Source organism: Populus nigra, chromosome 7 (genome assembly GCF_951802175.1).
Source record: "Populus nigra chromosome 7, ddPopNigr1.1, whole genome shotgun sequence".
Lineage (NCBI taxonomy): Eukaryota > Viridiplantae > Streptophyta > Magnoliopsida > Malpighiales > Salicaceae > Populus > Populus nigra.
In genome coordinates, this window is record NC_084858.1 from 14143836 (window position 1) to 14157709 (window position 13874).

At 35.6% G+C, this 13874-nt stretch overlaps 1 long non-coding RNA gene across 1 annotated transcript; it reads right to left on the reverse strand.

Moving 5' to 3' along the window:
- Nucleotides 1-7903: 7903 nt before the first annotated feature.
- Nucleotides 7904-9784, reverse strand: LOC133698303 (uncharacterized). The gene is made up of 3 exons (XR_009843054.1): nt 9541-9784; nt 8742-8812; nt 7904-8116 (listed from the first exon to the last, which is right to left on the reverse strand). It is a non-coding gene; the product is annotated as an uncharacterized LOC133698303 (long non-coding RNA).
- Between the last annotated feature and the right edge of the window lie 4090 nt (nt 9785-13874).

A 13874-nucleotide genomic window follows, 5' to 3' on the forward strand; every position in this document is an offset into this window, starting at 1 on the left:
ATAAAAAATATAAAATCTAATTCTCAATCAATTCAATATTGAAAGATGGAATTGAGAAAAAAAATGTAAAAAAATAACATGAGTTAACTCGGGTTAACCCACCAAACCCACAACTCAGGTTATGAGATCACGATAATCTCATAGAAAATAAATTGAAAAAATAACTCAAGTCAACCTGGTATAACCTACAAAGCCTACAACAATGAATCTCAATTTATAATAAACCGTAAACTCATTATTAAATGATAAAATTGAAAAAAAAATCAATCTAAAAAAAGACACAATAAAATGACTTAAATCTACCCAAGTTAACTCGCAAAACCCATGACCCGGGTCATAAGACCAGAATATCCTCATAAAAATTAAACCGAAATAAATGACAAGGTCTAATTAATAATCAACCCAATATTGTAGATGTTGAAGGATGAAACTGAAACAAAAAATATCAATTAAAATAAGAGACTAAAAAGCTTGAGTCAACTGGGTTAATATGTCAAATCCGTGACAAATCATGAAACCTAATCTCCAATAAACTAAATTTTGAAAGATAAAATTAGAAAAAATATATAAATTTAAAAAAATACACTATTGTAATTAATAATGTCACGACCCGAATCCCGGGTCCGTGACCGGCAACGCAGGAGCGGTGGCGGAAGGACACCCCTCCCGCGCTAAGCCTCAAAACGGACATATCAAAAGAATAATTTATTCAAAAATACGCAGCATTTCATAATCTTCAGAAATATTAACTGATGAAACCAAAAGATATTTTAAAACTCCTCATCAGTAATTAAAACAAAACAATAATCCATAATACTTATTACATTGTCAAAAATCCAAACTTAATTAAAACAAAGTAATAGTGGAGCGCCTAAGACATCGAATCAAACAGCCTTGAAAGATAAGCAAGGCATACTGACCCAAAACTGAAGAAGCAGGAACACTCAACAAGGTTCACCTGCTATCAGAAACTAAGAACCTGAAATAATATTAAGAATGAGGGGTGAGTTCAACCAAACTCAGTGAGGGAATAATAATTAATATACATTTTAGATATTTTGATATTAATAGTTTGCAAGATGATTTATCTTGATATACATATACATATACATATACATACTGAACATATCATATACATACTAAACATATCATCATAACGTAGTGGATTACATGTCAGAGATCAGATGACACCCGAAGGTGACCAGATGACACCCGAAGGTGACCAGATGACACTCAAAAGTGACCAGATGACACCCGAAGGTGACCACTGTGGGATGATCAGTCACCACAGGCTGATGCCTCTCTCACCAGCTAGGTATACAGAATACTATGTGCACATAGGCTAACTACTCTCCGTTAGCATGGAGTTACTGACAAGTCCCATATCAAGGCATATTAGATATTCACATAATCATCCAAGAAACGTATATCATATCAAATAGAATTTACTGTGACAGATTGCGAGTGCAAATTCAAGAATAAATGAGTACTCGGAAAATAAGCAACATATATAATTATTCAAGAAATTAACGAGTTGTACTCATTATATAATCAGAATACATATTTACTTATCATATATGCATATTAAAGATTATCCCACTCACCCGGAAAATATAGAATTAAAGGAATGTCAGACGAAAGACCCGAAAATCCTATTGAGGATCGTTAGGAGAACCTACAACAATATGAAAATATACTCAAAAGCAACTCAAACAAGAGATCCAAATGCATAAAATAAAACCAGGTTTAGTCTCCTAAGTTTAGGGACTAAAATGACAATTTTCCAAAACAGGGACCAAAACGTAATTTTACCAAAATTTGACCAATCTGGAAAATACATAACTATACTGAATTTTCACCCATAAACCATCCTTAATTCTGTCTAGAACGAACCAGGGACCGAATTGAAATTTTCATAAAGTTCAGGGACTAAAATGTAATTTCCCGAAATTGAGGGACCAAACTGAAAATATTCCAAATCAATTATCAAACTCAGATTCATCATCCTTAACCTCATAATAATACTGTCCAGAGTCTCAAAATACAGTTAAGGGTCAAATTATAATTTTCCCAAAATTTAGGGACCAAACTGTAATTTCACAAATTGAGGGACCAAATTGAATTTTCGTCATCTTCAACCTCAAACCCAGAATTTCACAGATTATCTACTGTCATCACCTGATTTCTAACACAATTTCACCATTCAAATAAAATCATAACTCAAAATCATCATCTTTACCTCCAATCTCTCACAATCAACTAATTAACCAATTACCCACAACAATCAACCCATAACCTTCCAATTAATTCATCAATCAAACCCAAAACACAATCTTCAAAACCCTAACATTTATCAAAACAGAAATTAAGGCTTAAAGAACACACATATATACATAATCTTACCTTTAAACTTATTTCCTCCAATCCTTTCCTTTTTCCCTTATTTTCCCCTCTTTTCTCTTCTTCTTCTTTCTCCCTTCTCTCTCACGGTTTGCTCTCTCAAAAATTCAGATCTCTTTTTTTTTTTTTTTTTTCTATTTATACTTATCATCTCTTTATACAAATACTACAATACCCTTCATTTAATTCTACCAACTTTTAAACCTCCAAGGGCTTTATTGCCTTTTACCTACTCATTAAATTTCAAAACATCACAATCTCCCCACCTTATAAAAGTTTCGTCCTCGAAACTTAAACTTTAAGAAATGAAGTCTTACCATCAAGTTCAAACAAGAATGGATACTTGTTGAGCATTTCCTCCTCAAGCTCCCACGTCGCTTCTTCACGTGGGTGTCCGCTCCACATAACCTTAACCGATGCGATATCTTTCGACCGAAGTTTTCTAACTTGTCGATCCACTATTTTTATTGGTTGAACTTCGTATGTCATATCTTTCCTCAGCTCAACCGGTTGAACTTCCAGCACATGAGATGGATCAGACAAATACTTCCTCAACATCGAAACATGGAACACTGGATGTATAGAGGATAGATTAGGTGGCAAGGCAAGCCGATATGCCACTACCCCTACTCTTTCTAAGATCTCAAATGGCCCTATAAACCTAGGACTCAACTTTCCTTTCTTCCCAAATCTGAATATTCCTTTAGTCGGGGAGACTTTTAGGAACACGTTGTCACCCACTGAAAATTCTAGATTACGCCTCCTCTTATCCGCATAATTCTTTTGTCTACTCTGAGCTGTTTGAAGCTTATCTCGGATCACCTTAATCTTATCTGAAGTAATCTGTATTAACTCGGGACCCATTAATCTCCTCTCACCAACCTCATACCAACATACAGGTGATCTGCACTTCCGGCCATACAAAGCCTCATATGGAGCCATATCAATACTCGCTTGATAACTATTATTATACGCAAACTCCACCAAGGACAAATACTTGCTCCATCCGATACCAAAGTCAATGACACAAGCTCTTAACATATCCTCCAAAATTTGTATAGTCCTCTCAGATTGTCCATCTGTTTGAGGATGAAAAGCAGTACTTAACTGAATGTTAGTCCCCAGAGCTTCTTGGAACTTCCCCCAAAACCGAGAAGTGAATTGTGGACCTCTGTCGGACACAATTGAGATCGGCACACCATGCAACCTTACGATCTCATTAACATAGATTTCTGCCAGTTTTGCAAACCCATATGTCACCTTTACTGGCAAGAAATGAGCTGACTTGGTCAAACGATCAACTACCACCCAAACCGAATCATAACCCTCTTGACTCCGAGGCAAACCTGACACAAAGTCCATGGTGATCCTCTCCCATTTCCATTCAGGAATTAACAATGGCTGCAAAAGCCCTGGTGGTTTCTGATGCTCACCTTTAACCCTCTGACAGGTCAAGCATCGAGATACAAATTCAGCAATGTCCCTCTTCATGCCATTCCACCAATAACACTCTTTCAAGTCTCTATACATCTTGTTAGAACCAGGATGTATAGTATAGGCAGTTTGGTGTGCTTCTGTCATCACATCTCTTTTCAAATCATCCACCTCAGGCACACATAACCTGGAACCAAATCTCAACACACCATCTTCATGGATAACAAAACCCGGAGCTCTCCCTAACTCCAACTCATCTCGAATCTTGCAAAGTCGCTCATCCTTCATTTGAGCTACTTTAATCCGGTCTACCAAGTCTGACTTAGCCTGAAAGTGAGCCAACAATGCTCCTGATTCACAAATCTCAAAACTGACCCTCTCATCTAACAATCCGTGTAACTCTTTAATTAAGGGTCTCCTCACCTCCTGAATATGAGCCAAACTACCCATAGATTTTCTGCTTAAGGCATCTGCAACAACATTTGCCTTGCCCGGGTGATATTGAATCGTGCAATCATAATCACTTAACAATTCCATCCACCTTCTCTGTCTCAAATTCAGATCCTTCTGCTGGAAGATATATTGAAGACTCTTATGATCTGAAAATATCTCACATGTCTCCCCATACAAGTAGTGTCTCCAAATCTTAAGGGCAAACACTACCGCAGCCATCTCTAAATCATGTGTGGGGTAATTTTGCTCATGATTCTTCAACTTTCTCGAGGCATAAGCAATCACATTACCATTCTGCATCAAAACACAACCCAAACCAATCCTAGATGCATCACAGTACACGGTAAAACCACCAGACCCTGAAGGTACTGTCAAAATTGGAGCAGTAATTAACCTTTCTTTCAACTCCATGAAACTCTTCTCACATTCTTCTGACCATTGAAACTTGACACTTTTCTGTGTCAACTTCGTCAACGGAGCAGCGATTCTGGAAAAATTCTCCACGAATCTTCTGTAGTATCCTGCTAAACCCAAGAAACTCCTAATCTCAGATACTGTAACTGGTCTAGGCCACTGCTTAACTGCCTCCACTTTCTGTGGATCAACTTCTATCCCATTTTTGGACACCACATGTCCCAAAAACCCAACACTCCCTAACCAGAACTCACTCTTTGAGAACTTTCCATACAACTGATGGTCTCTTAGAGTTTGAAGCACCAATCTCAAATGCCCTTCGTGTTCTTCTTCACTTCTTGAATACACCAAGATGTCATCAATGAACACAATAACAAACTTATCAATAAACGGCCTAAAAACTCTGTTCATCATGTCCATAAAAGCCGCAGGTGCATTCGTCAACCCAAAAGACAACACTAGGAACTCGTAATGCCCATAACGAGTCCTAAAGGCAGTTTTAGGAATATCCTCATTCCTAATCCTCAACTGGTGATACCCTGATCGCAAATCAATTTTTGAGAAACATTGAGCTCCTTGTAATTGATCAAAAAGATCATCAATGCGAGGGAGTGGGTATCTATTCTTAACAGTGACCTTGTTCAACTGTCTATAGTCTATACACATCCTCATTGATCCATCCTTCTTCTTTACAAATAAAACAGGTGCTCCCCACAGAGACACACTCGGACGAATAAACCCCTTATCTAACAAATCTTGAATCTGCTCTTTTAACTCTTTTAATTCTACTGGCGCCATCCTGTAAGGTGCCATAGAGATTGGTTTTGTTCCTGAAACTAGATCAATACAGAATTCGATTTCCCTATTGGGAGGTAGTCCAGGTAAGTCATTGGGAAAAACATCAATGAATTCCTTAACTATCGAAACTTGTTCCATCCTCGGGACCTCCATGTTCACATCATGCACATAAGCCAAAAACCCTTGCATACCCTTTCGTACCATCCTTCTCGTGATGGCTGAGAGAATACTAGATGGAGATGATAACCCATCTCCATGAAAAGCAAACTCTGTCTCCTCATCAGGCTTGAAAACCACTGTCTTATTCCAACAATCAACTGAGGCATGATGCCTTGATAACCAATCCATACCTAGTATCACATCAAAACCTACTATTTCTAAAATTACCAAATCACCCAATAAGTTTCTACCTTGCACTTTAACCTCACAATCAACATAAACATATTCCCCAAACATAACCTCATCCGAAGGAGTAGCCACACACAAAGGACTCTCTAACAAAATGGGTTGTTTAGTAAACCTTAAAGCAAAATATGACGACACGAAAGAATGAGTTGCCCCCGTATCAAATAACACTCTAGCCTCGAAGGAACATATTAAGAGTGTACCTGAGACAACAGTATTGGATGTTTGGGCATCCTGTTGAGTAATGGTAAAAACTCGTGCCTGTCTCTGACTTGTTGGCACAAAACCTCTACCGCCTACTCCACGGCCCCGCTGGCCACGCCCACCAGCTCCACGACTACCCTGAAACACAGAATGGCTAGCTGATTGAGTCTGAGTGGAAGATGTAATCGGTACAGAAGCACCAGGCTTGGACCACCGCTTGTTCGGACAATCCCTCAATAAGTGATCAGTCTGCCCGCAACCGAAACAAGCTCCTGTCTGCCTATAACAGACTGTACCATAATGCCTAGACCCACAAGACTGACATTGAGGCCTCCCATCTGAACCTTGTGGTGTTAACTGAACAATACCTCGGCTCTGAGTCAGACCAGCTCCACTCATGCTATGTCTATTGTTTCCCCTGATAATAGACCTCGACAAGTAATTCCTTGACTGACTTACTTGGCCCTGCCGGCCCCCATGTCCCCTGTTAGGACCTGTATCAGACCGCTGCTGAAAAGAGAACTGATTTGCCACTTTGGGCCTCTTGACCGAACCCACTGATAACTCATCCTCTAACTCTCGTGCCTCAATAGCTCGGGCACGATCCACTATGGCCGAGTACGTCTTAAACTCATGAGCCCCAATAGCTTTGAATAAGTAGCTATTAAGACCCCGAACAAACCTCTTAATCTTCCTCTCCTCAGTCGGTACCAAATACCCAGCAAATCTGGACAACCGTGTGAATTCCACTTCATACTCTGCCACAGTCAAGTCACCCTGAACCAATTTTTCAAACTCATATGATCTGGCTTCCCTCACACTTTCAGGTAGAAAACGTTCCAAAAACATCTCAGAAAATTCCTTCCACTCCATCGGTGGCGAACTAACTGCCCTTTCACCCCTCTTGGACTCATACCAGTTCACAGCCACCTCTCCTTCTAGCCTGAAAGATGCTAAAGTCACTGCACGATGATCCGTGCATCCCATGGCCTCACACCTACGCCACACTGCATCTAAAAACTGTTGTGGGTCCTCAGAGCTATCAACACCCTTAAATGTAGGAGGTGCCAACTTAAGGAACTCTGACAATGGCACTTTCACCCCATGCACAGTATGGGAAGTCGAAGATGCATTCTTATCCTTCTCCTTCTCAGTTAAAAGGTCAGCCAGGGTCTGCATGGCTTGTCCAATCTTATCCAATGCACTATCAGTATAAGACACCCTATCATGGGATCCCTGCTCCTGATTCTTACCAACATCCAGACCATAGTCTCCCTCAAACTCCACCTCATCTTGAACTTCTGCTTCCATTGGTTGAGGCGAAGGGGTTCTAACCCTCTTTTTGCGCCTCTCCTTCCTAAGCTGAGCGATAGGAATGTCCTCTTGATCATTACCGACATAATCGGTATTAACTACATGTTTAGCTCTCGGCATATTTCCTAAAAAAAAAATGCATTTATATATATATATCAACATAACTATAAAGGAGTTTTAAGGACGACACACAAAACACTAGATTGGAGGAATGACATCAAGACAAGATAGATCCTAAGCTCCACATATTACGAGGGTTTTAAATAAATAAAACAGATTACGAGGTTTTAACAAAACCGGGCTCTGATACCACCTTTGTCACGACCCGAATCCCGGGTCCGTGACCGGCAACGCAGGAGCGGTGGCGGAAGGACACCCCTCCCGCGCTAAGCCTCAAAACGGACATATCAAAAGAATAATTTATTCAAAAATACGCAGCATTTCATAATCTTCAGAAATATTAACTGATGAAACCAAAAGATATTTTAAAACTCCTCATCAGTAATTAAAACAAAACAATAATCCATAATACTTATTACATTGTCAAAAATCCAAACTTAATTAAAACAAAGTAATAGTGGAGCGCCTAAGACATCGAATCAAACAGCCTTGAAAGATAAGCAAGGCATACTGACCCAAAACTGAAGAAGCAGGAACACTCAACAAGGTTCACCTGCTATCAGAAACTAAGAACCTGAAATAATATTAAGAATGAGGGGTGAGTTCAACCAAACTCAGTGAGGGAATAATAATTAATATACATTTTAGATATTTTGATATTAATAGTTTGCAAGATGATTTATCTTGATATACATATACATATACATATACATACTGAACATATCATATACATACTAAACATATCATCATAACGTAGTGGATTACATGTCAGAGATCAGATGACACCCGAAGGTGACCAGATGACACCCGAAGGTGACCAGATGACACTCAAAAGTGACCAGATGACACCCGAAGGTGACCACTGTGGGATGATCAGTCACCACAGGCTGATGCCTCTCTCACCAGCTAGGTATACAGAATACTATGTGCACATAGGCTAACTACTCTCCGTTAGCATGGAGTTACTGACAAGTCCCATATCAAGGCATATTAGATATTCACATAATCATCCAAGAAACGTATATCATATCAAATAGAATTTACTGTGACAGATTGCGAGTGCAAATTCAAGAATAAATGAGTACTCGGAAAATAAGCAACATATATAATTATTCAAGAAATTAACGAGTTGTACTCATTATATAATCAGAATACATATTTACTTATCATATATGCATATTAAAGATTATCCCACTCACCCGGAAAATATAGAATTAAAGGAATGTCAGACGAAAGACCCGAAAATCCTATTGAGGATCGTTAGGAGAACCTACAACAATATGAAAATATACTCAAAAGCAACTCAAACAAGAGATCCAAATGCATAAAATAAAACCAGGTTTAGTCTCCTAAGTTTAGGGACTAAAATGACAATTTTCCAAAACAGGGACCAAAACGTAATTTTACCAAAATTTGACCAATCTGGAAAATACATAACTATACTGAATTTTCACCCATAAACCATCCTTAATTCTGTCTAGAACGAACCAGGGACCGAATTGAAATTTTCATAAAGTTCAGGGACTAAAATGTAATTTCCCGAAATTGAGGGACCAAACTGAAAATATTCCAAATCAATTATCAAACTCAGATTCATCATCCTTAACCTCATAATAATACTGTCCAGAGTCTCAAAATACAGTTAAGGGTCAAATTATAATTTTCCCAAAATTTAGGGACCAAACTGTAATTTCACAAATTGAGGGACCAAATTGAATTTTCGTCATCTTCAACCTCAAACCCAGAATTTCACAGATTACCTACTGTCATCACCTGATTTCTAACACAATTTCACCATTCAAATAAAATCATAACTCAAAATCATCATCTTTACCTCCAATCTCTCACAATCAACTAATTAACCAATTACCCACAACAATCAACCCATAACCTTCCAATTAATTCATCAATCAAACCCAAAACACAATCTTCAAAACCCTAACATTTATCAAAACAGAAATTAAGGCTTAAAGAACACACATATATACATAATCTTACCTTTAAACTTATTTCCTCCAATCCTTTCCTTTTTCCCTTATTTTCCCCTCTTTTCTCTTCTTCTTCTTTCTCCCTTCTCTCTCACGGTTTGCTCTCTCAAAAATTCAGATCTCTTTTTTTTTTTTTTTTTTTCTATTTATACTTATCATCTCTTTATACAAATACTACAATACCCTTCATTTAATTCTACCAACTTTTAAACCTCCAAGGGCTTTATTGCCTTTTACCTACTCATTAAATTTCAAAACATCACAAATAATGTTTTGTAAAGTGGTGCATAGTAAAAGGACCTCCTCATTTAGTTTTTGTTAGTAATAAGATCATGGAATACTTTTCAAAATCTATTCTTATTTAATTATAAGGCAATTAAAATAAATATTTATAAGAAATGAAGTAATTGAAATTCTAGAAAAAATATTTTTTTAGTAAAAAATTTCTTTTGTTATTCATGTATTTTTCTTACAATAAAATGACTTTTTTTAGCAATAAAATCTATTAAATAAGAAATAATGATAATCAAGTAAATATTGGGAAAAGTTCTAATGACTTGAATTAACGAGGAAAAAAGTGTATCTTTATAATAAAAGAATCCTTTTCATTATTCATGTATTTCTTTTTTGTATTGACAAAATGATATTTTTATCAGAAGATTTATTTTTTAAAGAAAAACTTATTATGATCATAAATGTAAAAAGAAATTCATAAATCAATCATTTTTATCAACTTGTACAAAATATATAAGAATAATAAATCTAAAAATAATATATAAAAATTCTTAAACAAAAGATTTTATATTTTATTCTCATTTAATATTAATAACCAAAGTTTTTTTTTAAAAAAAAAACAGCTTATTAGATTAATATTTAAATATTCATAAATAATTGTTAATTTATCATAAAAAAAATCTCTGATCTTTTTCAAAATTATAGCATAATCAGGTAATTCTTTAAATATTATTTCAAGAAATTTTATTCTAAATTTTCTTAAAAAAAGAAAAAAAAAACTTTTAGTGCTATTTAACAAAAAGATCATGCATGCTAGGAGCTAGAAGGATGGGCCCGCAGACTTAGCCTGGATGAAAAAGCTCATGCACGGCCGCCTAACCTTTTCTTTTTTAATGGGTGGATGGCTCTTTTTAGTTTTAAATAAAACAAATTACATGTCGTCTGTCCTACATCATATTTGTAACAATCCTTAATTTGTATTCTTATTTAAGACAAAGAATTGATTCATAATCATGGCAATAACATTTAAAGATAACATTATTATTTCACTATGTGAACTTATCAGCATGGAAAAGATTGTACAACTACAAAAATTTATTCCTTTATTAACAAAATTTTGGCAACATTTCTTCTATAAGAAACACTACCCCAGCTTTTTCATCAGGCATGGTACAATCATTTAAATAATTATCTTTTTTTTATTGGCTTTCATGCTTCAAAGATGGGCACCTCTCTCTTTTTATTTTATCCATAGAAGATAAAAAAAATTACTTATGTATGTTGATGATATGTTGCTTACTGAGAGTAATTCGATTATGTTTAAACATTTGATCAATTTACGGAGCTCAAAGTTTAAGCTTCAAGTTTAGGTTATGTGCATTACTTCTTGGAAAATGAAGTTAAACCTACCTCTATGAGACTCATGCTCACACAACACAAGTATGCTCTTAATATCCTTCATATAGCATATATGTCTTCATGTAAAGTCGTTAAAACTCTTTCCTCTACGTCTTTTACACTGACCATGATATCTGGTGCTTTATACTTTGATCTTACACATTATAGATAGATCGTTAGTGCTTTTCAATATCAAGGTTTGATATCTATTATGTTGTTATTAAGATATGTTAGTTTATACATGTTATTTCTTATGCTCATTGGGCTGGGGTAAAACGTACATCTTGTATTATTTAAAGGCTACAACCTCCTATGATTTACACGTCACTCGTAGCTTTTTATTTTCTCTTTATGGTTTCACTAATGCTAATTTGGCCAACAATGTTGATAATCGAAAGTCCATTGGGGACTATCTTATATATCTTGGCCATACGCAAATATCATAGAAGTCTGGGAAATAAAAAACAATTCCTCTCTCTTCAATTAAAGACAAATACAAGACTTTAGCTGATAATACTACTTAAATTTTATGAAATCCTTCTCTGCTTTCAGAATTTCAGCTTCCCTTGGCTCTTATGGCTATATTATGGTGAGATAATTTTAATGATACATATTTTTTTATGAATTCTATTTTTTATGCTCATGCTAAACATGTTGAAGTTGACTATTATTTTGTTCGTGATAGAGTTGCTAAAAAGGAGATTTAGATTCGTTTTATCTTTTTTTATAATTAATTAGCTGATGTTCTTACAAAACCTCTTTCACATGCTTCTTTTCCCTATCTTTGGTTCAAGCTTCATATGGCATCCCCACTTTTAGCTAGAGGGAGATATACACTACACCTGGTATATATATACATGTTTACCTAGTATAGGAGTATGATTATGCATAGTGCATTGTATTTTTGTTATTGTATACAACCCTAAGTGTATAAATATTAATTGTTGTCTCTTTACTGAATTATATTATACTCAGAAACTTATCTCAAATATTTTCTCAACTTGTCCATATCGCATTAAATTTGATTGAATCTTCTGCAGTGAAATTATAAAGTTTGAGGATGAACATCACAAACTACAATAATTTGTGAAAGCAACATTTAATTGAAATGGTCAACAACCTTCCAAATAAAACAGATCGTATTGAATATTTCACCAATAGGCCTTGACATCCCCAAGAGATGATAGATATATCAAAACCCTCATTGGTAATCTAGGAGCCCAACTGGGCTTCACCGATTTAGGAGTTCAGTCTGGTCATTTCTCATATTAAATCCCAACTTGTATTTGGTAGTTTGCCTTCTTTTTCTTTCCTTATCCCTTGTTTTATTAGTTCCTGGGAATAGGTCCCAGCAATGAAAGCAAAATCTGAGCAACATTTTACGTGTAGCTTACACTGTTTGAGTTGAATATAATAGAGATAGCTTCTCGAAATGGGATTGAACATGATTTTTTTGAACAAGACAGTCTGATGGAAAAGATCAAAGCCAAGTTAAGAAAGAAATTAACTCTGAAAAGAGAAGAAAGTGGGACTCTTTGACAAAAAGAAATATTTGTTCGAAAAAGCAAACCCGAGCCCACCCACATTGAATTTGGAAGGGCTGACTAATGTGTACCTTCCAACTTGGCAACATGAAGACCCCTGCTCTGGGGTTAGGTGCTTGCCTCGGAACGTCACCATAATGGCCATGGCTGTTTCACACCGTACAGATACATGGAAATATAAGCAGACTTGATCTCGCAAGTCTCTAACATTGAAATCCTACGTTCAGACTCCTACTATGGGAACCAAGGGAAATCAAGAGCAAATAATGAAGCCAATTTTTTTGACAATTTTGGTTCAAACTTATTGTGGCCTTTTCAGGCTTTTCGAAACAATTATTAATTATGGGTATGGATGCCAAATTTTTCACATAAAGTGTGCTCAATGCTGCAATACATTTTCTGCCCATGGCTGAAGGTTCAAGGGAACTCAATTCGAGCATCTTGGAAATTACGTCAACTTGGGATGGTAAAGATTTCATCATAACCTCGGGGACTCGAATGGTCAGCCCAACTTGATTGTGAATTTTTTTTTTTTTTTCTATTTTTTGTATAGGGAAAGAAAAAGGCAGTAAATCCCAGTTCTCCACTGGTTCCATTAATGTTACAAATCCCAGGAACCTTTAGCTCTATTAGCATGGACTCCTGTCCAAGGCAGCAATACTCTAAACGATTAGAGATGGCAATTGTACTGTCTCCAAATGTCTTTCTTTTTTTTATTTATCAAGAGAGAAATGTACAGAAGGATGTTTGATATAAATACTCAACTTATTTAGGTTCCGTATGAATTAAATATAGTGTCCGCACATGGTCATGGAACGCTTTTCAAAATCTATTCTTAAGATACAATTAAAATAAATATTAATAAATAAAAAAGAAGTAATTAAGATTCTAGAGGGCAAAAACATTTTTTTTTTCTTAATTATGTATTTTTTTTATTAACAACATAATTAATTAATAAGAAATAATGACAATTAAGCAAATATTAGTAAAAATTCTAATGATTTGAATTAAAGAGAGAACATTTATCTTTATAATCAAAATTCCCTTTTCATTATTCATGTATTTCTTTTTTGTTTTGGCAAAAAAGTGTTTTTTTATTAAAATCTTTTCTTTTTAAATAAAAAATTATTATAATTATAAAAACAAATTTCAATAAAAAAAAAGTCAA